The sequence below is a fragment of the Podarcis pityusensis genome (genome assembly GCF_964106645.2).
Source record: "Podarcis pityusensis genome assembly, chromosome: 5".
NCBI lineage: Eukaryota > Metazoa > Chordata > Lepidosauria > Squamata > Lacertidae > Podarcis > Podarcis pityusensis.
This window is the reverse complement of record NC_138032.1, coordinates 3,180,831-3,206,823: the sequence shown is the minus strand read 5'-3', so window position 1 is coordinate 3,206,823 and position 25,993 is coordinate 3,180,831. Positions and strand designations below refer to the sequence as shown.

Sequence of the window (25,993 nt, the reverse complement as noted above, 5' to 3'; positions counted from 1 at the left end):
AAAATGTATGCTCATTTAGATTATTTTGCTAAATGTATTCAGGCTGAGCTGGATTTCTGAGCAAAGTTTGCTGCTAGGGGCATTCTGTTACATTTCGTAGACACATTTTTGAAAAATAAGAACAGTGGAACCGATATGAAAATGGTTTATTTATTTATTGACTCTGAAGTCAGAAACAATTAGATACTTTGGGCTGCTGCATTTTTAGTTGGATGAGCGCCAAAGTGGAATAAGCCCAACAACCTCACGCCCCTGCTGTCAGAATCCTGAGGTGTATAATTATAAAAGAGTAACTCAAAAGCCCTCTCTCTCACCTATCCCCTGTTGCCTTGCATTTGTCATTATTTCTGAAATGCAAGTATTGGAGAAAGATGGTCCTTCGGGGAAAGAGAAACAAGTGTTTTGTTTTAAAGAAAGCGCTTTTTTGTTTTTTGTTTTTGCAGAGAAATATGAAATCTGCTTCTGTTCAAGGTCTCTAGCATCTAGTCACGGGTTGTGTGCAGAGACAAAGTGAGATTTCAAGAGACACATCTCCAGGATTTCCTGAGATGACCCCCATAATTATGCCATGGAAGTGACAAAGACTGACACTAAGGAGCATCTCAACATTTTATCTCGAGAGCCGTTGCGGGAGGGTTTCATTTGCACTCACGGCGATTGCACACACACCCTCCCATCTGAAGGCACGGGAATATTTAGTCAGGCTGAATTATGCATGCATTAAAGATCAAGATTAAAGATCAACCTAGACAGCATCTTAAAAAGCAGAGACATCACCTTGCCAACAAAGGTACGTATAGTTAAAGCCATGGTTTTCCCAGTAGTGATGTATGGAAGTGAGAGCTGGACCATAAAGAAGGCTGATCGCCGAAGAATGGATGCTTTTGAATTCTGGTGCTGGAGGAGACTCTTGAGAGTCCCATGGATTGCAAGAAGATCAAACCTATCCATTCTGAAGGAAATCAGCCCTGAGTGCTCACTGGATGGACAGATCCTGAAGCTGAGGCTCCAAGACTTTGGCCACCTCATGAGAAGAGACGATTCCCTGGAAAAGACCCTGATGCTGGGAAAGATGGAGGGCACAAGGAGAAGGGGACGACAGAGGACAGTGGCGTAGCGTGGGTTGTCAGCACCCGGGGCAAGGCAAGTAATTTGCGCCCCCTAACCGGTGGATTTGCGCCCCCTAACCCCCAGATGTTGCGGCCGGCCCCCCCTGCACCCCCCCACGCTACGCCACTGACAGAGGACGAGATGGTTCGATAGTGTTTCCGGGTCAGCGCCATTGGTGAATGGCGGAGTTCCTCCGAGCGGAGGGACGGGCTCCGTGGAAACTGGGTCTTCCCGCCGCGGTGAAGGTGGGGACCTGCTAGAAATCCCAGGCGGAGGAAGCCTGGGAAAGTGGGGTTCGGCAGGGCACCAGAAGCGCCCCCTACTCGCGGGGAATCCCATCTAGGGGCTCCGGAGCGAAGTGGGGTGAGAAGCGCGGTGCTACGAACTGACTGCTACTTTCACGGAGTGAAGCCGCAAAGCCATTGCCTGTGCTGGTCCCGGGGGGAAGGTTACCGTTGGCATAGTCAAAGTCCGGTTCTGGGTCACTAGCCTGGAAACAGTTCACAAGGAGTGGGGCGAGGTCCGAAGCAGGAAGCCGGGCGGGGACAGGAACACTGGAGGGTCAGGTCTGGGTCCGGGCAGGAACAGGTACTCCACAACGACGTTGCTCCCGCAACCTGGGACCGGGCTAACTGGCCTTTATCTTCTCTGAGGCCAGGGGCGGTCCCGGCCCCCAGGAGACCCGCCTCTCCTGGCCTTAAGGCGAGCACTCCTCCTGGGAGAAACCAGTTCCCTTCGCCTCTCTGCCCTGAGCCTCTGCAGTTCAGGAGAGGCTGAAGGGTTACTGGGCCCGGGGGGAGACTCACCTGTAGGCACTGAGTCCTCAACCACCTCTGGAGCCAGAATGGATTCACCTGGTGCCTGCTCCTGAGGATCCGGCACAGGTGTAGGCGCCTCAGAATTAAGGCCCTGCCCCAGTTCAGCTGGCCCTGGAGGCGGGGACTCCTGTGCAGGCTGCGATTCCTCCGGTTCACCCTCTGAATCGGATTCCCAGGCCATCACATTGCCAGAGAGCGCTGACTTTTTCCTGTGGACAATTGGACTTAAAACAAGTACCCGTGAGTAGAAACGGAAAATTGGATCAAGAAATTGTTTAATTTGGTATCGAAGCGGGAAGGTGCAAACAGGAAGTCCGCCTTCCGCTTTTTTGTATATAGACTAAAGCAAAAATTTTGCGAGCTAAAGCCGGGAAGCTGTCAAAAAAGACTAAATTTCCTTCATTCAGAATTACTGAAACCCCCTTGGAAGCAGGAGAAAAGGGGGGGGGGACTCTGTTTAACCCTAGCAGGAGAGGGAGTGAAGAAGGATAAGTTTCCACCATCTCTAACCTGGAAACGGGGTGTCAGAGACAGAAACTGTTGGAGAGGTTCATTGACTGTGAACGTAATACTTTGACAGATAGCTAATGAAGAGAAACAAGTTGATTCTAATGTTGCCTTTTGCATTTTAAAGAAACAAAATATCTGAAAAACATCTGAAATATCTGAAAAATGAAAGTAACTTTCCTTTGTCTTCAAAAAAAATATGGATACAAATAGTTTGTCTCCTCTAGAGGGAGCTTGCTAAATAGTTGCTGCAGTATATTTGAGACCCAACATCTGCGAGATTAAGACCGTGGGAACAGTTTTTTCTGACCTTGAACAAAGATGAGCTGGGAGGAAGACTGGGTGCTTGCTTTATGCAAGACAAATGCGTTGCTGGAACAGATGCATGAGAAGATGGACTTGATGAATGAGAAAATGGATTTGACTGTTGTGGTTAATAACTGTGGACAAACAGGGAACATTGATACAGAAATCATTCAGGAACCAACCTATGAATCTGTACTGACTGGGCAAGTGCAGATGACAATGGAGGAGGATGCGGCTGCACCTCAAATAGTACAAATGGAGAGACCCGAGGCCGCTGTTATTGAAGATTGAAGTTGGAGTGGGCCAAGGGGAGTCTGGAGATGAGGAGGTTCCTAGCTTTGGAGAGATCTTGAAATTTGATTTAAAATACATTTTGGATTATATCGAGGACTGTGGGGAGTGGGACTGTGGGGAATGGGCGAGCTGGATGAAGGGTGATGGAGACAATTTTGGGCTGGAATCCCCCAGAGACCTACCCCTCAATGAGAAAGGAAAGAAACTAAGACAGAGACCAACAAAAGACAAGGAAAAGGGCAAGCACAAACAAGATGAAGAAGAATTGCAGAAGGGACATGAAAGAGACTTAAGGGCCTCGGACATAAGGCTTCCAGGTTGATGGACTAGATGGAATGGACAGTAAGGACTGACACGACCCGAGACCAGGAAGAAGAGACGCTGGATGATGATTGAAAGAGAATTTATAATGGGAATTTTTTATTTTAGAATCAGCTTAATGAATATTAGGGAAAATGTGGGAATGAAACTATACGACTCTAGCAGAAATGTTATCAGGAGCTATGTATATTTGAAAACTAAGATTTAAGTCTTAAGGTACTTAGGGGTAAGATAAGGTTAAATAAATTAAGATAATTTGAATAACAGAATATGGGGAAAGATGGAAAGGATTTGTTGAGTTAATTATTAGGTTAAATTGTTAAGATAAATTTTAGAACAAAAATTGAGAAAGATGGAAAGAATTTGCTGAAATAATTATTAAACTAGAATACAAAAAGGGAGGTGTGAGGAGGTCAATGAAACAAGCAAATGGAAATTATGGATATGCAATTTGGGATTTGTGTTTTTTTCTTCTTTTTTCTTCTTTTTTACTTTCTTTTGCTGTATTGTCGTATTGGTTTTTATATTTTGTGCTTTTCTCTTTTTTATTTTTTTCTCTTTTTTGGTATTGTATTGTAGTGTTGTTGTTTTTTATTTTTTATTTTTCTTGTAATCCTGAAATTATCAATAAATATTATTTAAAACAACAACAACAACAACAACAACAACAACAAAAGATCAAGTAGCCTGCATATCAGGGCTGATAATTGCATTGCATCTGAGAAGACAGGGACCCTGGGGGAGGAAGTTGAGAGCTGTCACAAGCAAGGATGAGTTTCAGTTGGTAAGGCTCAAAGATGTGGACAAGGTGCTCGGATCGGTCAGGGCAACCACTTACGCTCTAGACCCTTGCCCCTCTTGGCTGATAAAATCCAGCAGGGAGGGAACAGCTGGCTCAGCCAGGGAGGTGATCAATGCCTCTTTGCAAGAAGGGGTGGTCCCTACCTGTTTGAAGGAAGCAGTGGTAGAACCACTCCTTAAGAAACCTTCCCTGGATTCAGAAAACCTAACTAACTACCGGCCAATTGCTAATCTCCCTTTCCTAAGCAAGAGTCATCAAGTCTCTGTAATGCAGGAATCTTAGCTAAAGCATCCATGACAGTTGGCCATGCAACCTCCACTTCAAAACTTCCAAGGAAGGAGAGTCCACCGCCTTCTGAGAGAGTCCATTCCACTCTCAAATATCAGTTATCATCAGAAAGTTCTTCCTGATGTTTAGCTGGAATCTCCTTTCTTGTAACTTGCAGCCATTGGTTTGAGTCTTACCCTCCAGAGCGGGAGAAAACCAGCTTGCTCCATCTTCCATGAGACATCCCTTGAGATATTTGAAGGTCTTGGCAAACAATAAAACATCTATTGGTCTTAACACTACAGACCCAACTTCCCGTCTATTCCATATTTCAAATTCATATTACGTATTGCCAATACACATTTTTTTTTCATAATTAAACTTATTCTCAATAAATCTAATTTCTTCTATCTACCTAGCAACTATCACTGAAGTTCCTCGAATGCTGCAACAGAATTTAAACTACTATATTTATTTTTCAGATATTCTTTGAAAACCTCCCATTTAGAAACAAATTCCTGTTTTGATTTATTCTTTATTTTTTTCTGATAAACCATCTAATTCGGCATATTCTGTCAGCTTTTGGGTCCAATCTTGTATAGAGGGGATTTCATTACTCTTCCATTTTGCTGTGATCAAAACTCTTGCTGCCGCCGTCGCATATAAAAAGATACCCTTCCTCTTTTGTGGAATATCCAGATCTGTTATTCCCAGGAGGTAGGCCTCTGGTTTTTTATTGAAAGAGATCTTTAGCATTTTTTGCAGTTCTGCATGTATACTCTCCCAGAATACCTGTATTTTCCTACATATCCACCACATATGGCAGAATGTTCCTGAGTCTCCGCATCTCCAACAATTACTTGACACATTTTTATACATTTTTGAAAGTTTCCATGGTGTTAGATACCATCGATGTTGCATTTTTTGAAAGTTCTCTCTAATTGTGTAACAGTTTGTGAATTTCCAATTGATCTTCCATAAATTTTCCCATTGGGCCATGGTTATTGGATGTCCAAAATCCTGGGACCACCTCACCATTGCCACTGTTACCTCCTCCTCCTTGACTGTCCAGTCAAGGAGGAGTCGGTAAGTTTTGGAAAGAGTTTTTCTTTTAGTGCCTATGGTTATTTTTGTAATTTGTGTGTAATTTGGTATTTGTGGGTTTTTTGTGTGTGGTTTTTTTTCTTGTTGTATGTATGTATAAATAAATAAATAAATAAATAAATAAATGAAAAAAAGAAGAGCTTTTTTTTTGGGGGGGGGGGGAGAGATATTTGAAGATCAAAGTTATTCCAGCAACTCTGAATATCTCACAGGAGATGTTCTGGCGCTCAAAGTTCTCAGTCATGCAGGGAGCATCCGTGAGTTAAACAAAATCCCTGCTCCAGATGACCAGCTCCAACACAGGGAGCCAGAAGGGATGGGGAGCCTGTAGCCCTCCTGATGTTCTAGACTTTGGATAAACTGCCCAGGGTTGAAAGGGAGCATTTAAAAGAGAGAGGTGAAGGCCTCTCCTCCTCCCAGAGGGGAGGGGTTGTGAGCGGGAGCAGCTTCCCGCTGGGGCAGGGAGGGGTGCTTGGCTCCCTGCTCCTGATTGCTTCTGCTGCCGCGGCCAAGCCTTTCAGCCGACCAATAGGGCCGGCTGGTGGGCGGGGCTAGCTGCATTTAAACAGCCACGGCAGCACTCAGCTCCCAGTCTGTTCCTGCTTTCTTCGCATCTCCCGTCCTCCCTCCCTCTTAGGTCAGCTTCTTTTGTATATTGACCTTGCTATGGACTTCGGTTGGTTGCCTTGGTTGCCCAACGGGCCTGGTAGGACTTTTTTATCCATTTGGCAAATTGGCACCAGCCTCTTGGTTTTTTCACCTGTTGTTGTTGTTGTTCAGTCATTTAGTCGTGTCCGACTCTTCGTGACCCCCTGGACCAGAGCACGCCAGGCCCTTGTGTCTTCCACTGCCTCCCGCAGTTTGGTCAAACTCCTGCTGGTAGCTTCGAGAACACTGTCCCACCATCTCGTCCTCTGTCACCCCTTCTCCTTGTGCCCTCCATCTTTCCCAGCATCAGGGTCTTTTCCAGGGAGTCTTCTCTTCTCATGAGGTGGCCAAAGTCTTGGAGCCTCAGCTTCAGGATCTGTCCTTCCAGTGAGCACTCAGGGCTAATTTCCTTAAGAATTTTTTTTCACCTACCTTGTAGCAATTCGTCACAACTTTCTGGTCTTGGTGGTTAAACATTGGAATATGAGTGCTGTGTTGGAGGATTGGGTATGCGCCATCATCTACCCCTCCTCTTTTGGGTATTCCGTTAAAGGAATCCGGCAGTCGTGGATCCTGTCTGATGCCCTGCTGGTGGCTAGGGCCATGGCACGACCCCCGGTGACATCGTGGGGGAGCTTCCAGTTGTATTTTCATCAACAAGCTCCTCCCATTGGTTGTTAACCCTGACATGTCTCCTGGCTGCGCCTGGTATTGCTGTTTCATCCAATGCCTGAGCCAATACTACTCACATGCTGTAACCAATAAAAGTTGTGGCCTAATTTTGCCCATTAACCTAAAATGATGTGTCTTTGTGTCTTATTATACTCCTATGCGGGTGGCGGGTCCTCGACTCACAAACACAGGCCACTTTCCAAGTTCTTTGGCTGCCATTTTTAATGTAGAGGGCTGTTGCTATGGGGTGGGGGTGGGAGTGGGGAACTTGATAGAGGGCTGCCCTTTTTGATGGCAGTGCCATCTTCTTTCTAACGTTCATCCCCACCCAAACCGTCATCCTTGTATCCGTTTGGCCCCTATCAAGAAAGCCTTATCGGCCCATACCAGCAGTAGCCATGCAAAGATCTGCATTTGAATGAACATGCCTTTCAGCTGACATATAAATACGCAAACAAAACGAAAGCCCTCCCCCTCACTGGCAAATGGGGAGTCACGGGAACCCCCTTTAGCCGGATAGCCTTGTGCCTTAATGCCAATAAACGCCCCGACCCAATTAATTCAACTTGTGCTCAATAGACCATTAAACCTTTGTTGTCGCTGGCAATTCCCTGCGCACTTTGATTTCCACTAGGTAATTAATCCCATTAAAATGTAAAGCATCTTGGCGGGTTGGAGGGGCGGAGAGGAGCCTTCGAAATGAAAGCCGGCGTTGAATCACGCCATGCCTGATAGCTCCGATTCCCCCTGCTATTTCCTCGATGTTCGTTAGGGCCCATTCATCAGCTGTTTTCAAACACGGTCTTCATGGTGCGGCGTTCAGCTGGCGTCGAAGAGGCACGCCATTCTGAATGGAAGCCCAGAGAGTTACCCTGGCTTGGAAAGTGCTGTAGCTGAATGACCCCCCAATGGGAGAAAATGGGCAATCAGAGGCACTTTCAGATGGGCTCATAGCACAGGCCTCCTAAGCAAAACCATTTCCACCGGGGGCACATGACTTCCAAAATGACAGTCTGGGTGAAGCAGACTTATCATCCAGGTGACCACTCCAAGAAACTGGATATACCCCAATTGTGTCTATTTAACATTAATAAATTGCAATGTACCTTGTACAATATATTAGGCTTGGTAATGCATCCATTTTTCTTTTTCCAATATAATTTTTATTAAATTTTCTGTTTTACAATTTAAAGCACTCATTTTTACATCCTTGAAATATCAATGACTTCCATTCTTCTCTTTCCATGGTTCATTTTACATATCATAAATCCCTGCATATTTTACAGAAACTATACCATTCAGTATTCCATTACTACATCCATCAAAACTTATTTACATGGTTGAATTTATCTTAATGCTGCCAGAATTTTCAGCTGTACAGTTATTTCCTATATATTCAATAAACATTTTCCAATCTTCTCTAAACGTACTTTCTTCTTGTTCTCTTATTCTATATGTTAGGTCCGCAAGCTGTGCATATTCTGTCAACTTGAGTTGCCATTCTTCTTTGGTTGGGATCTCATTTTCCATTTTGGGTCTAACGAAACACGGGCTGCATTAGTAGCATACATAAATAACCTTTTTTGACACCCGGGAATTTCAGTCTGAATTATCCCCAACAGAAAGGACTCTGGTTTTTTTGGGAAAGTACTTTTAAACATTTTTTTCAATTTATTTTGAATCATTTCCCAATGCTCCTTTACTCTTTTACAAGTCCACCACATAGGATAAAATGTTCCCTCAACCTCTTTGCATCTCCATTTCAATACGTCCATTTCTCAAGGTGGCTGACTAGAAACACTCTCGGCTCCTGTGGTTTCAGGTAACTGGTATCCACAAGCAGTGCTGAATTTATGTATAAGCTAAACAAGCCCCTCTCTCTTGGGGGCCCCCCAAAAAATTAAAGAAAAAACCCCCTGGATGTTCATTTCCAAAATATAAGATAAAAAACAAATAAAATAAAAACTAGATTCAGCAACAGTCTTTTGTGTTGTGTAGGCTCCTATGATGTAAGTAGTGGGCCCTGCCTGCTAGCCTGTGTCGGAATTCCGTACGACCGAGCTGCTCCTCCAGTCGAGTCCTCCGGAATCTCCTCTGACGTTGATTAATGACCTAAGCCTTTGATGAGGCTCCACGCACGTTCCTATTACGCAGAGTATACAAGCAACAGAAGGATGAGAAATATGAGCTACATTGCTAAGAGTTTTATTTCTAACTACGCAGACAGAAAAGAATATACTCTCTCTGTGAAGGCAGAGAGGCAACTGGTACAAAGAAACAGGAAACCAGTAATATCAACATCCGTCTCCCGTCTCCCGTGAGACTTCCAACAGTCTGGAATGTCTGGAATGTAAACAGAGTCTTGTGACTCCAAGCACTGCACAGTGGCATAAACAGAAACCTAACAGCCTGCTCCCTAAAATATCACTGGTTTGCTCATTGCTATATACAGTGGTACCTTGGTTCTCAAACTTAATCCATTCCAAACTGTTCCAAAACCAAAGCGTTCCAAAACCAAGGCGTGCTTTCCCATGGAAAGTAAGCTGTTCCAGACTTTTAAAAACAACCCCTAAAACAGCAATTTCTTCTTAATTGTATTTCACTATTAATATACTTCTTCTTAATTGTATTTTAGTTCAACAATTACTTTGATAAAATACATATTTTGTTATGTGCAAATGGCTTGAGATATCTATTAGGTCCATCAATGACCATATAGCATATGTTCAACACAAAAAACAGCGACAATTTGTTGTTGACAAAGGACAGCTGGACATAGAAAGGGCCCCATTACCTTCAGGAGCTGAGGGCCTCATCAAACCTAAATCCGGACCTGTCTATAAGCGTTGCAACCTCCAGCTGTGGAGGCAGGACAGAGTCATCCTAAAGTAGCCACTGACAGCCTTGTCCTCCATGAATTTGTCTCATCCTCTTTTAAGGCCACCTGCTTTGGTGGCCATCCCTGCCTCCTGAGCCAGTGAGTTCCATAGTTTATGTGCTATGCAAAGAACTACTTTCTTTTGCCTTTCAGCTTCATTGGATGCCCATGTTGGGATTTTTGACTACCTGCCATTCTGTGCAGCTTCACACAGAGTCAATTAAGTGTTGTCCAAAAGCCAAGATGGCTTAGCAGAAAGGAGTTATTCTGCCTGGAGACCTTGGATACAGCTCTACCATTGGTCGAGGTCTCACCCAGGCATGATGACTTATGACCTTACTGACTGGAAGGTTTGTTGGTCAGTGTGGTGTTCTGAGAGTCGTTTGGAGTTTGTTAAGAGAGAGCTAATTAAGATCTGTTTCTGTTCTTGTATATAGTAACTTGTACAGTCTGCTGTCAATAATAAACACCTCTAAGTAATCAAGTTACTAGTAGCAGTGTCTTGTTGCTGCTTCGTCCATCCAGCCTGCAACTGATTGCTTTCTGGAACTCTGCGTATGCTCTGCTAAGGTCTGGCTAAGGTCCTGCAACAGGTCAAAGTTGTGAAACACCAATAGCCCATGGGTTCCAGTGTTGTGAAAGGGATGCAAACACTCGTGAGGGCATCTGGGCCCTATGGGAGCAAGTTCCATACTTCAACTATGTGCTGCATGGAGAAGAAATTTATTTTGACTGTCCTGAATCTTGCAAAGTTGAGCTTCATTGGATGTTCACAAATGGGGTAGGGGTGGGAATCAGTCATGTAGAAAGTTTAGTACTCTCTTCTCTAGTAGTCTTCACTATTTCACACGTAAGATGAGGTTTTTGTTGGTGCTTCTGGGTGGGAGACGGCCTTCTCCTGGCACAGAATTCACCTCTCCGGACGTTCAAGTAAGCAGCAGAGCTTAGCAGAAGCTGAGACTGAGGAGTGATTTATTTACAGGATCAAAATGAAGAACAGAACAATCATGGCGTGTCTCTTCTCCTCTGAGAAAGCACAGCAACAGAACAGAACAAAGAACAAAGAAAACGGAAGTGGCGCACAGTTCCTTCTGTCCCCATGCTTCCAAAGAATGGAATGTCAACACACAGAGCATGTGATCTAGTAGTCACACATTCTGCAGCACAAGAGAGAATGAAACTCCTGACAGTTATAACCCACAGTGAAAATCCAACGTGTGGACCTTTCTCTGTTTTTTAACATTAGACTGTTGACGTCCCACCAAAATGATCAAAGAATTCTGGAAGCGATGATGGTCTCCAGAGCAAATTTCACACAATTCGCTCCAGTTTTGTGCTTCCCAGACGCTGCTTGCTAACTTGTTATTTATTTATTTCGCAAAAGTCAATTCATCGTCACATCCCAGTCATTCCATTTGGTTTAATTTAACTGTGGGGAAGAGAAAGAAACATTTATCTCTTCCCTGCTTTCTTTGTTTGCAACCAAATCCATCCCACCCCCCATGCCTTTAAATAAGGTTGCCGTCAGTGAATCGCAACCAAGACGGTATAATTGCTTTCCATATTTATTCCTTCTTGCTGAACCTCAATCAAATTTTGCTCCATTTCTGAGCTTAAAAAGACGGTTGTTTCTTTCCTCCCCCCGCCCCGCTCCTAATTACAAGTGGGATGAAAACCGTCGTCATTTCGGCAAACCCAGCTGCGTCCTTTGTTTCTGTCTGACACCATCGTCGATATTTAAGACTTTGCAATCAGATCTGATGCAGCCAGTGTTTTGTTTTCAACAATGTGGAAGAAAATAAAGATCATGCCGTGAGCATATGCAAAGGTGAAATTTGTGCGGCTTGCAAACAAGCATAATGGCCCCAATTCGGCAAAAAAGTTAGAGGTACTTTAGCCAGTTGGAAACACTAGGCATCAGTACCCAGCCCTTAATCCAGCCTTTGCCAACGTGGTGCCCTTCAGAAGTTTTAGGAAACAGTTTCCACCAGCCCTACTTAGCACAGGCTGTATGGTTATGGGGCTGATTCGAGTTGCAGCCCAAACATCTAGCTTGGTAAATGACTCAAGACACTATGTTATGGGATTAAAATTGGCCACAACTTTATTAAAGCTTCAGATATAGGGAGACCTTGGCTTAGGCATTGGGCATTTATTCCTCCCAGTCCCCGGCCGGTTATCCAGAATGAGTGGGGATTGGGCTGGCTCTGGAGAACACCTGTTCAAGCAGAGAGCCCCCCCCCCCATTTTACCGCCGTCACAGGGGAGAGCAATGGCAACCTCTAGGCGTGTGGCCAATTCCTCCCCTCAAACAGCCCCTTTATTGGGAAACCGTGGGATCGCTGCCACAGGGCGGATCACCACTTCATCCCCCCCCCCCATTAGGGAAGATAGACTAAAGGATTCCACCCAAGGCCTGAAACCGCCAAAGTTGTGACGCTTTGCTATGGGGAAGGCAAAACCTGCCAATGCAGGAAAATTCCTTTCCGGCCCTTCAACAGAGACCTTGACGTAGCAGCGCCTGCGTACCTGTGAAGAGGTTAACCTGCAAAATAAAACTTAACTGAGGGAGGGCAGGGTGGGAGAAGCTCTGCAGCCGACTGAGGATTCTCAGGTAAGTTCCGCCCTCTTTTGTGTGGGCAGGGCGGTTCCTCTCGTTACTTGGCCAAATCTCCTGGCAACGCCTCCCCAACCGAGATAGGATAACTGGGAGAGGTAGGCGGAGACCTCTAGGTGTTTATTATATGCAGAAGGCATCAGGTTCAACCCAAGAGCTTGCAGTTGAAAAGGGGTATCCGTCAAGTTGCGTTCCTGCAAAAGGTCTCAGACATCTACTGCCGGTTAAAGCAGGCAGTACAGTGGTTAAAGCAGGCAGTACAGAGCAAATGTTTGAGCTGCACAAAATGACTCAATGCAATAGTGAGGTGCAAATATAGTGGTACCTCGGGTTAAGAATTTAATTCGTTCTGGAGGTCCGTTCTTAACCTGAAACTGTTCTTAACCTGAAGCACCACTTTAGCTAATGGGGCCTCCCGCTGCCGCTGCGCGATTTCTGTTCTCATCCTGAAGCAAAGTTCTTAACCCGAGGTACTATTTCTGGGTTAGCAGAGTCTGTAACCTGAAGCCTCTGTAACCTGAAGCCTCTGTAACCTGAGGTACCACTGTACTGGAATAGATGGGCCAGAGGTTTGACTCATCATACACTAGCTTTTGTATTTTTATAGATTTTGGGGGGGGCTCCCCCCCAAAAACCCTAGAAATTAATAAATGGTGGGATTTTGATTATTTGGGAAGTGAAAGGAGAAATACAAGCTGCAGAGGAATCTCTGGGCTACCCTAATGCAAAATGAGTTGGCCAAGCTAGGGCCATTAAGAAACGATACAGGGCCATTGAGAGTCATTGGCAATGCAAGAGAACTGTCCTTTCCCCTGGCCCTGAGGTGTGAACAAAGACTGGAGGTTTGGGAGGATAACTGAGTGTGATGGAAAAGAGAGTTTTTAGCAGAGTGTTCTGGGAAGAAGAAGGGAGAAGAGAGATCCATCTAGGATCCATCTTGGGCAGGCTGGCTGAAGGCTGGGGGAGATGACTTGGACCTTGGGGCTACACTGCTGTGGGGGGCAAGCCCCTCTTGAAAGGACCAAGCTGTAAGAACTGGACTCCATGCAGACTGAAGGTGTAAATAGGTGAATAAACCATATTTCTTAAAGCTACGACAGTCTCCAAAGAAACACAGACCCTGGTTGAGTGCCTAGGACCTTCCTGGGATCTTGCTATTGCTGGGCAGGGAGTGGAGCTCGCACCCAACTTTGGGAGCCATATGTTTCTAGTAGTAGAGCCATAGCTCAGAGTTAAGAGCACCTGTTTGGTCCCAGATTCCACCCCACCAACTCGAGTTTGAAGGATCTCACCTCAGGTAGAAATACTCTACCTGAACTGGAGGCAGCGATGCTTTTGAATACTGGCTGCTGGAAACCAAAGGAAGGGAGAGATCTCTTGTGCTCAGATCCTGCTTGTGGATTTCCTGTCAGTCATCATGAGAATAGGATGCTGGGCTGGATGGACCATTGGCCTGATCCAGCAGGACTCTTCTTAGGTTCTTAAGTTTTTGTTCAACCGCTCCTGTACGTGGGACGCAGGGAAAATGTCATATTTTCCTTTGCGTCAGGCCCCCCTACTTAAAAACACACACACCCTGGTGCTGCCTGCTGATGATGCCCACTTATTTCCAGAGTGAAAATGATTTTACCCTAGTCAGTATTTGAGTTCCATTCCAGATAAAGGCAAAGGGTAAAGGGGTAAAGGGACCCCTGACCATTAGGTCCAGTCATGACTGACTCTGGGGTTGCGGCGCTCATCTCACTTTAGTGGCCGAGGGAGCCGGCGTACAGCTTCCAGGTCATGTGGCCAGCAGGACTAAGCCCCTTCTGGCGAACCATGCATGGAAACGCAGTTTACCTTCCTGCTGGAGTGGTACCTATTTATCTACTTGCACTTTCACGTGCTTTCGAACTGCTAGGTTGGCAGGAGCTGGGACCGAGCAACAGGAGCTCACCCTGTTGAGGGGATTCGAACCACCGACCTTCTGATCTCTAGATGGCACCGAAATCAGGGAGCATCATAATCAATTGCGGAATTTCTATGTAGGAACCAGGGTGGGAAATCCAGCAATTCATTAATACATAGAAATAACTGGTCGGTTTTCATAATACGTTGGAATGATAATGCTTTATTCTGGAAAATTTCCACCCTGCCTTGCAGTCCCCAAAGGGACCCCCAGGGAGGATTCCAGATCAAAGACACAGAATAAAAAATAGATACAAACAAATGCAAGACACCAATTACATTATTAAAACAGGAGAATGCGAGAAGCATAAAGCAACTGAGCCAGTTTAAAAATACATAACAACAGCAGGAGGTTAAAACCAATTGAAGACACAGAGGAATAAATAAATCTTTGCCCCAGCCAATATGATAATGTTGTGCTAAATTCATTATTTTTCCCAGCATAGTATTCTTTTTTAAATTATTTTCTCAGACTCAAATAAAGTGTCCAGCATTAGAACAATAGAATTATGGAATCATAGAATTGTAGAGACCCTGTTATGTACTGAGTTGAATAGGATCCAAAAGGCAGCAGTCTGATTGGTCCTAGAACAATAGGTTTCAGAATGCAGCAGTCTGATTGGTCCTAGAACAATAGGATCCAGAATGCAGCAGTCTGATTGGTCCACAGGAGCCACCCAATCCAACTCCAGGTGGAAGGGAATCCGCAACCTGATTGGTCTACAGGAGAATCCCGGAATTAGCCAATCACGTGGGGCCCATTGTGTAAATAATGTATATAAAGCAGACATTCTGGGGGAACTTCCATTCCTCCTCACCACTATGAGCTGAATAAAGAGCATGAAATCCACTCTCGACTCAGAGTATATTTCAGACCCCAAGTGTCGTCTAGTCCAAGCCATTGCCAAACCAGAAATCACAGCTATAGAATCTCTGACAGGTGGCCCCCCAAAAATTCTGTTTAAAAACCTCCAATGAAGGAAAACTCAGGAAACCAGAGAAGAAGAAGAAGAAGAAGAAGAAGAAGAAGAAGAAGAAGAAGAAGAAGAAGAGAAGAAGAAGAGTTTGGATTTGATATCCCGCTTTATCACTACCCGAAGGAGTCTCAAAGCGGCTCACAATCTCCTTTCCCTTCCTCCCCCACAACAAACACTCTGTGAGGTGAGTGGGGCTGAGAGACTTCAAAGAAGTGTGACTGGCCCAAGGTCACCCAGCAGCTGCATGTGGAGGAGCAGGGAATCGAACCCGGTTCACCAGATTACGAGTCTACCGCTCTTAACCACTACACCACACTGGCTGAGGACAAAAATGTTTTTAAAAGAATGGGAAAAAATTATAACTTATCTAGGAGACCACTGTATGCAGATGGAAAGACTAGCAGAATTTGAAACCCACTTGTAATGTAACAAATACCATGGACAATATGGATTGATATAAAATATAGAATATGGAATCATATGCACTTGTAAATGTTGACAACAGGACCATGGAGGGGATGGAGGGAAGTCTTGAGAATCAGAGTACTTTCTATATATGGGTATGTATTTAGGATGTTATAAATTCATATTTGTAAAATCAAATAAAAATGATTTCCAAAAAAAAGAGTTTGCCCCCTTGTATGCACACCTCACACAGACTCCTTATGCAACCTGTTGTTTTTATTTTTAAAGTTTAGTGGGGCTATCAGTTCACACTGCAAATATTTTTCATCCTAAAGAGGAAGAGAACAACAACCCGCAGATGTTGAAAATCCTCAAGTATATTTAGTTTTGGGAAATGGCAGAGATTATGCTTCCTGCACACAGGGCCTTTTAAAAAAAGACATAAAGGCGATGATTGTCTTATATAAGATAGCGGGATTGAGGAATGTTCTCCTGACTGCAAGGAGAAAGGCGTCTTTATTTGCCGGGCTCATTTGCATTTACCGTAGCTTGCACGAAACGCTACCCATTTTCTCCCTTTCATGCGAGCGCCTTGCCTTTTGTTCCCAGCCTGAAAGCACAGAGATTTGCCATCTGCGGGACACATGGACTTCCGCTCCTTTGCTTGTGACATCGCCTGCTGACTTGGCTCCCCCAAAAGTCTTCCCAAAGCCTGAGATCGTTTCAGAGCAGAATACTCAACTTTGAGATGCATCTTTGGGTAGGATTCAAGTGAGTCATTGCAAGAGCAGAACCCCAAGAGACCTGCCTGGAATGCCCTCTAATTCAGTTCTGGGGCAGGTAGGGAGTTAGTCACCCCATCTGTGCAGTGACTTACCGTATTTTTCGCTCCATAAGACACACCTTTTTCTGCCTAAAAAGTAAGGGGAAATGTCTGTGCGTCTTAAGGAGTGAATGCGTCAGCCCTGGAGCCAAATTAAAAAGGTAAAGGTAAAGGTACCCCTGCCCGTACGGGCCAGTCGTGACCGACTCTGGGGTTGCGTGCTCATCTCGCTCTAGAGGCCGGGGGCCAGCACTGTCCGGAGACACTTCCGGGTCACGTGGCCAGCGTGACGAGGCTGCAGCTGGCGAGCCTGCACCAGTGCAGCACACGGAAACGCCGTTTACCTTCCCGCTATAAAGCGGTACCTATTTATCTACTTGCACTTTGACGTGCTTTCGAACTGCTAGGTGGGCAGGAGCTGGGACCGAACGACGGGAGCTCACCCCGCTGCGGGGATTCGAACCGCCGACCATACGATCGGCAAGTCCTAGGCGCTGAGGTTTTACCCACAGTGCCACCCGCGTCCCAAGGGGAGTCAAATTGCCCAGGGGCAAAAAGCAGATCATCCTCTTTTTTTTTTTTTGAAAGAGGGAAGTGGGTGTTGAAGTAAAGCCGCTTATTGTTTGCCGATCGGGGAGAGAGATAAGGGACGCTAGAGATAAAGGAGGCTGCCTGGGAGGGGGGAGGTAAAGACAGCAAACTTGCAAAGGGGGGAAGCAGGAGGACTAAAGCAATAAGGAGAGAAATTAGAAGAAAAGGAGGTGCAAAAAATTGCTCCAGCTAAGGAAAAGATACTAAGGCAAATAAGAGGGAAGGGGGTGTGGAAGGGAAGCAGCTGATTGGTGGGATTGGAAGAGAGATAAGGGACGCTAGCGGAGGATGCCTGGGAGGGGGGAGGTAAAAGTCCATGGGTCCTCAGGATTTTTGCATTGGGTCACCTCAGATTTACCCCAAATTCACCATCAGATCACATAGCATGTCCATGGCTACAGCCTGCACTAAAAAAATCACGCATCCACTGTTTCCTGGGGTTGCAATGGCGCAAAACCGTGGTTACAATCACAGATCCACATGGATCCTCAGGATTTTTGCATTGGGTCACCCCAAATTTACCATCAGATCACATATCTGTGGCCATAGCATGAACCACAAAAATCATACATCCACTGTTTTGTTCAGAATATTTTTCTCCTTGTTTTCCTCCTCTAAAAACTAGGTGCGTCTTATGATCAGGTGCGTCTTATGGAGCAAAAAATACGGCAGGTAGAGACAAGTGTAAGAACATAGGAGGTGGTCAAGGAGCTTGCCAGCCACTGCCTATTGCTGGTTGGGATTCAGAAAAGACAGGAGGCAAAGGAAGGAAGTTACTGTACTTTTCTGTGTATAAGAGGAGGGTTTTTTGTTATAAAATAATGTTAAAAATGGGGGTCGTCTTATACTTGGATAGTGCATAGGGGGGACGGGGAGGTTGGTTGCTGCAGAGAGCAGGAGATTTTCAGCGGCGATTGGGCGGGTGATTTTTGGTTGCGGCAATGTCTGCTGTTGATTGGCTGTTGCTGCGGCAATCGGGTGGGTGATTGGCGGCTGTTTGCGGCAAGCGGGCAGACGATTGGTAGATTTTGCGATATGTGCAAGTGGCAGTGTTGGTCAGGTGGGTGAGTGACGTTTGGCAGTCCCCCCCCCCCCCAAAAAAGCTCAACAACTCTGGGCAATTTCCCCCCATTTTCCTAATTTGGAGTCCCATCTTATACACGGGGGCGTGTTATACACAGAAAAATATGGTACTCTTCTATGTTTTACACACACACACCCCCGATAGATCAGCACCCTTTACAAACTATTGTGTTTTTTCCAGGGACAGGTATTTTCTGATTCACCTCAGGCAGCAAAATGTTTTGGGCTGGTTTTCAAACATCACTGTCTTGTCTTCCTTTGCCTGGTTATCGTCTTCCAAAGCAACTATTCTATTCCAAACTTACAAACGGAAAGCGTAATGCTGGTGATCAGCAAAAGCGGTTTAAAGACTGTCTCAAGGCAAATCTAAAACAATGTAGTATAAACACCAACAATTGGGAAACACTGATCTGAGAACGCTCCAATTGGAGAACAGCCTTTAGCAAAGGTGTCATGGGTTTTGAAGACACTCAAACTCAGGATGCAAGGGAGAAATGTGCTAAGAGGAAGGCACACTTGGCAAACCCTCACCATAATCAACTCCCACCCAGAAACCTATGTCCCCACTGTGGAAGGACGTGTGGATCCAGAATTAGCCTCCATAGTCATTTACGAACTCACTGTTAAGACCGTGTTCATGGAAGACAATCTTACTTGGCTACGAGTGACCACTAAAGAAGAAGACCTCATTTCCTTGGAATCTGCTTTTTAAACAGTACCACTGTACAGCTATTGCCTGTAGTAGAGCAGCCCTGGAGTCAGTAGATTTCCAGTAAACTTTGTGGGGAAGAACAATGGAATTGCTTTAACCCTCTTGCAAACACCCTTATCTGCTCTGAGAACTTCTTGGAACACCCATCGACCTAGCAGAGCCACCAAGGTGAGATCATATGAAGATCTTGCTGGACCTGGCCAATGACACATCTAGTCCTGCCTCCTGTTCTCATGGGCTGCTCTGCCACTTTTGCCAGGGCAAGAGGGGACACTGAGGTCCAGCACCGAGGGCCTTCTGGCGGTTCCCTCACTGCAAGAAGCCAAGTTACAGGGAACCAGGCAGAGGGCCTTCTCGGTAGTGGCGCCCGCCCTGTGGAAGGCCCTCCCACCAGATGTCAAAGAGAAAAACAACTACCAGACTTTTAGAAGACATCTGAAGGCAGCCCTGTTTTGTTGTTGTTTAGTCGTTTAGTCGTGTCTGACTCTTCGTGACCCCCTGGACCAGAGCACGCCAGGCACTTCTGTCTTCCACTGCCTCCCGCAGTTTGGTCAAACTCATGCTGGTAGCTTCGAGAACACTGTCCAACCATCTTGTCCTCTGTTGCCCCCTTCTCCTTGTGCCCTCCATCTTTCCCAACATCAGGGTCTTTTCCAGGGAGTCTTCTCTTCTCATGAGGTGGCCAAAGTATTGGAGCCTCAGCTTCAGGATCTGTCCTTCCAGTGAGCACTCAGGGCTGATTTCCTTCAGAATGGAGAGGTTTGATCTTCTTGCAGTCCATGGGACTCTCAAGAGTCTCCTCCAACACCATAATTCAAAAGCATCAATTCTTCGGCGATCAGCCTTCTTTATGGTCAGCCCTGTTTAGGGAAGCTTTTAATGTTTGATGCATTACTGTATTTTAATATTTTGTTGGAAAGAAAGAAAAGAAAGAGTTTGGATTTGATACCCCACTTTATCACTACCTGAAGGAGTCTCAAAGTGGCTAACATTCTCCTTTCCCTTCCTCCCTCACAACAAACACTCTGTGAGGTGAGTGAGGCTGAGAGACTTCAGAGAAGTGTGACTGGCCCAAGGTCACCCAGCAACTGCATGTGGAGGAGCAGGGAAGCGAACCCGGTTCACCAGATTACGAGTCCACCGCTCTTAACCACTACACCACACTGGTGTGGCTGGGGAAGCCCAGCCAGATGGGCGGGGTAATAATAATAATCCTGGCAGAAGCTGCCACCTGCATGGGGGCGCCTGGTTGCACCCCTGGAATTTTGCGCCGTGGCCATGGCCTCCCTGGTCCCCACACCATGCCACTGTCTCTGTGATTTCTAATTGTCTCTCCCTCCTGCCATGCCTTTCTAAGTGCCTGAAGTCTTTAACATTTCTGCTTGTGAAAAAACTCTCGAAGAATTTCCTTGGCTTTTATTTGAATCCAGTCCAGGGTACAAGTACTTTTCAAACATTAGCATAATGTTATCGGCCTTTTGCATCATGGACCTCTCACTCTCTCTCTCTTTCTTCTGGAAGTCTTTGAGGCTGCGGATTCCTAATTTATCAGATCTCGGATCAGAGCGGTTGTCGGCCCAGGCAGCCGGGCTGAAGCTGTGAGAATGTAATTCTCCTCTTGTCATCACTATCGCGGGGGAAGAGAAGAGGTCGACCTGAGCTGCGAAACACCTTCCTCTCTCCTGAGGCCCTGATGCTGATAAACTGAACGGTTTTCATGACGCTCCAAACACTCTGAGTTTAATGGATCAGAAATTAAAGCGACTCAGGATGAGAAGCACGGCAGGGTCTCAGGGACTGTTGAACAAAGATAAAAAATTGGCTTTGTAATTTCCGCCCCTGATAAGTCTCTGAGCGTCTTGCCGGTGGAGGGGTTGGTGTTCCCTGGAGGGGTTTGCTTTGTGGGTTTGTTTTTGAGCATCAAATCCTCGCACATGGGGCATCAGTTTGGAAGCTGCCCTTGATGTCTGGGCAAGGAGAATGGGAACCAATCTAGCAGCGGAAAACTCCAAGGCCTGAAACTTTTGAAAAAGGCACACACTATTTACCGTGTTAGACTGGAGATGAACTTTCAATGCTAAAGCTTTCTTCTTGACCCTGAAGCTGCCTGGCTACAGACCTGCAGGGCTTCCTTCTGTGACATCAGAGCAGCTGAACCAATGGCAGCCAGTGTTCCCATGACGCTGCAAGCAAATTTGCTTTGGGAAGAGATGTATTACTCAGACTGAACAGCCAGGCCACAGTCAGCAGTTGGGCAGGGTATAAATATATTATTATTATTATTATTATTATACCACCTGCAGCCCTTTTGGCTTCCTGAATTGTCTTCTCATCACTGAGCTGATGGCTGCAATACCCTGTTGGGCCATCTGCAGTGGGGGCGCTGCAGTCTAGCAGAGAGGAAGCGAGTCACACTTTCCCTCAGGCTGCTGTGCTGGTTGCTCAAGGCAATTGGTATCTTATCCTACAAGGAAATAGTAGTTTCCCAGCACAATCGCTCCCTGTTCAACCCTCTGCCTCTAGTTGCTATCTTGGCTGTGAGACCTGGAAGAACTGCTCTGTGCCTTGCATACTTTTTTCCACCTAGCCTGAGAGGGCAGAGCTCGGACTGACTCCAGCTACAAGAGCAGAGGCTGCTGAACAGACTTTTGTGTTGGGATGGTTGGGCGGGGGGAATTGCTGCTGTTGTTGTTTACTTCTTTATTTAAGATCTTGTGGTTTATGTGGCAATCGTTTGGTTTCATTTTGCATTTTTATTATTTTTATTGCATTTTTATTATTTTTATTGTTTATTAAATTTATATACTGTCATTCATATGAGGATTTCAGTTTTATTTATTTTCTGACTTTTGTTATGTTGTGGTTATGCATTTTTTTTCATGCTCAAACTGCCCTGAGCATGGTTCGAACTATGGAAAGACAGCATACAATTAAAATTATGTATGTATGTATTATGCATTGTTATGGGTGCCATACATCCCTGTTTCATCAGTTTTAGGCTCCCTGCATTTCTGAGTGCCAGACACTGAACCCCTGGATCTAGCAAAAGTATAAACCAGATCAATTTCCTGATGAGGAAATCACCTGGGGATGAGCCATTAGGAGAGCAAAAGGAAGGTGATGAGCCATTAAAAGGTAAAGGGACCCCTGACCATTAGGTCTAGTCATGGCTGACTCTGGGGTTGCGGCACTCATCTCGCTTTATTGGCCGAGGGAGCCGGAGTACAGCTTCCGGGTCATGTGGCCAGCATGGCAAAGCCGCTTCTGGAGAAACCAGAGCAGTGCATGGAAACAGAACAGTGTCCCTCCTTAAACTCAGGGTTAGTTAGAAGACAAAGGGAGAATCTGAGGTAGAGTTTTAGAGATGGCCATGATGGAAAAAGGTTGCAGGCTGTTGAAGGCAGCAAGCTGGAGAGAGGCTCATAGTACAATGTCTGGTATCTGCTTGCATCCAAGTCTGCACCTACGGGTGAAACAAGACCCTCTTGAACACCTCCATCATAGGCTCAGGTTGTATATACGTATAAATAAACCATATACAGTGGTGCCTCGCAAGACAAAATTAATTCGTTCTGCGAGTTTTTTCGTCTTGCGAGTTTTTTCATCTTGCAAAGCACGGTTTCAATTTTTTCAAAAAAATCTTCAAAAACCTCAAAAAAGGCTACCACACCGCGTGCTATGAGTTGCTCCCTGAAGTCAAGTTGCAACTGCACCTCTTCAAGCAATGCACCCTGTATTACTGTAACGGTTTTAAGAAAAAGGAAACAAACTTGCAAGACGTTTCCGTCTTGCGAAGCAAGCCCATAGGGAAATTCGTCTCGCGAAGCAACTCAAAAAACCAAAAACTCTTTCGTCTTGCGAGTTTTTCATCTTGAGAGGCATTCGTCTTGCGAGGTACCACTGTATCATAAAGACACCACAGTCTTCTCTGTACCTGACTTCCAAAAGGCAGCATAAACCCTGGGTAAGCCACGTTGGACTCCTGGAATCTCTCATGCTCAAAGATTGGGGTGGCGTGCCGCAATACGTATGTCTGTAGTTGTGCCAGGTTCTGAGGAGTCCCTTTTTCTCAAACTCTTGCGAAATTTGCCACGGCTACTTCCATCATTACAAAGGGACATATAATAGAGGCAATCATGTCAAGCATCTAGTCTTACGAAACATTCCACCTGAACCTCTCATCTCACAGAGAGAAAAGAAAAGAGAGCAAATCTCTTTCAGGTATATTAAAAAAACTCACCATTTCCCCGCCTTGCTGGAAGCACTAAAGCAAACAAGCAAACGAAAACCATGGAGTATTTGATAGCCAAACTATTCAAAGGCTTTAATCTTGAGTCTTTTATGCAGCTCTCATGACTATAGGAGGGAAAAAATAAAGTCTCTCCCTCTTTTCCAGTTCCCTCTCCTCTGCCAAACACAAAATGTCTTCCATGTGCACAGCATTAGGATTTCTATATGTAATGATTTTTGATTTTTTATTATTGGGAATGGATCCAGACTGCTTGTGGTGGGAGTCAGGAGGGATGAGTGCAATTATTAGCATGTTTTGAGATCCTGCATCCTCTGGGTTCTATCCTGTTCTGAAGGGGGTTGAATGGCTTTTTGATTGGTAGATATAATTGCCCTACAGTGGTACCTCAGTTTTCGAACGCAATCCGTTCCAGAAGACCGTTTGACTTCTGAAACGATCGAAAACCAAGGCACAAAGGACGGCCTGCAATTTCAATGGAGAAAAGGGGGGGGGGGACTCAGCAGAAGCTGTTTGACTTCTGAGGCGCGTTCAGAAACAGAAGCAATTGCTTCCGGGTTTTTGGCACTCAAAAACGGAAATGTTCAGCTTCCGAGACGCTTGAAAACCGAGGTACCACTGTAATTGGACACTTGAAAGAAGAAGACACTCTGATGCCTGTCGTGGCTTTCTGGCTGAGGTTACCCCGGCAGTCTATTATCAATCATGAGATGGTCCAAATTCCTTTTCTGTACCCACCACAATATCCTCTGTGAGCCTCCTCAAGAGTAGGCCTTGGGTCGACGTAGGATAGAAAGTTTGAGGATCCCTGGCCTATGGGGAGCCCAAAGAGTGGCTCAAGAGCTTTTCCCATTTACTCCATCCCCATGTGTACACCTAAGCTGTACATCTGACCCTCCTGGTGCCAGAATCTGCCCCACTGCCAACCTCCACCCCCCAATCTGCAGAGCACAGCCTTGTGTTTCTTAGTTGTGGATCCTGAGATTCAGGGGGTTGAGCTTAGTCCCCACTGCTGGCTCACCCCACTGGGACGCTCCCCACCAAAATAGTACCCCCCGGGACATGCACTGCTGCCTCTAGCTCCATCTCTGTCTGTCCCTATGGGTGCCCCCCATCCCTAGCCCCTATGGGAAGTTTGCCCCGCCCCTATGGGTGGTTCACCCTGCCCCTGGGAGCACCACCCCAGATGCCTGAGAGCCTTCCTCCACCACTGTCCACAACTTATGAAAAGTCTAGGTCACAGGGGTCAGCAAACCTTTTCAGCAGGGGGCCGGTCCACTGTCCCTCAGACCTTGTGGGGGGCCAGACTATATTTTTTTTTGGGGGGGGGAGAATGAATTCCTTGCCCCACAAATAACCCAGAGAAGCATTTTAAATGAAAGGACACATTCTACTCATGTAAAAACACGCTGATTCCCGGAGCGTCTGTGGGCCGGATTTAGAAGGTGATTGGGCAGGATCCGGCCCCCGGGCCTTAGTTTGCCTACCCATGGTCTAGGACCATGTCAGCAGTCCACTGCAGCCTCCCAGCTTCTCCTTTACTCCATGTGTTGAGCTGATTTCTTGAAGAAAAGGGGAGGGGGAATTGCTGGGGATTTTGCACAAGCTGAGCAGCAGAACTCGCAACATTTTGAAAGATGCCGTTGATAAAGTCCAAAGGATCCTGCAGAGTGTGGGGGAATGTTGCCTCGTGTGTGACAGAGGAAGATATTTGTTGAAAATGCCTGCCTCTAATCTCTTTCTCTTCATGTCCTTTTGTTCAGCTGTGGACTCTTCGTCCCGATAAGGCATTGCTGGGAGTTGAGCATTTCTCTCCCTCCGTCTGTCTTCCATTTTAATTTTAAATGAAGCACACGCAGGGGAAAGTGGATCTTAGCCGGCTGCAGGAAGCTATTACAGGCTGGAGAACTTTACTAGGTAGAAAAGGGAGACTTCTTGACTGGTGAATTAAATGCCCACGTTTAAGTTGGGGAAGATCCTGAGGGGCACGTTTTGCAGTACATGGTCAGCCCATGTGGCATGCTGGTTGGGTTTGGTAAAAGGTAAAGGTAAAGGACCCCTGGATGGTTAGGTCCAGTCAAAGGCGACTTTGGGGTTGTGGCGCTCATCTCACTTTCAGGCTGAGGGAGCCGGTGTTTGTCCACAGACAGCTTTCCAGGTCATGTGGCCAGCAGGAGTAAAACGCTTCTGGCGCAATGGGACACCGTGACAGAAACCAGAGTGCATGGAAACACTGTTTACCTTCCTGCTGCAGTGGTACCTATTTATCTACTTGCACTTTGATGTGCTTTTGAACTGCTAGGTTGGCAGGAGCTGGGACAGAGCAACGGGAGCTCACCCCATCGTGGGGATTCGAACTGCCGACCTTCTGATCAGGAAGCCGAAGGGGCTCAGTGGTTAAGACCACAGCGCCAGGAGGCTCTTCTTAGATTCTCACATTCTTGTTAGGTAGTGAGGAGGTCAGTGCAGTGCAAACACACTGGCAGACCCAATCTGCCACAGCGGTACCTATTTATCTAGTTGCACTGGCATGCCTTCAAACTGCTAGGTTGGCTGGAGCTGGGACAGAGCAACGGGAGCTCACCCCGTTGTGAGGATTCGAACTGCCGACCTTCTGATCAGCAAGCACAAGAGGCTCAGTGGTTAAGACTACAGCGCCACCTGCATTCCATCCTCGCACACCAGAGCCTCCTTTCCCTGCCTGGGTAAGGCTTGACCTGGGAGTGGAGCTGCTTTGGTTGACAGCCTCCCTCTGCTGTGGCCGAGCTGATCATGGTGCAGTCCAGTTGAGGAGAGGGGCAGCAGCTCTCTGCAGCCAACACTCCACTCTGCCCCCAGGATCAGACATGACCCAGGAGCAGA

General features: G+C 46.1%; 2 long non-coding RNA genes across 2 annotated transcripts in view; both read left to right on the top strand.

Annotated features, from left to right (window-relative positions):
- LOC308478187 overlaps positions 1-25,993 on the top strand; it is a 353,980-nt gene that overhangs the window by 171,593 nt on the left and 156,394 nt on the right. The window lies entirely within an intron of this gene.
- LOC308478198 lies at positions 14,832-15,141 on the top strand. The gene is made up of 2 exons (XR_013986904.1): positions 14,832-14,888; positions 14,929-15,141. It is a non-coding gene; the product is annotated as an uncharacterized lncRNA (long non-coding RNA).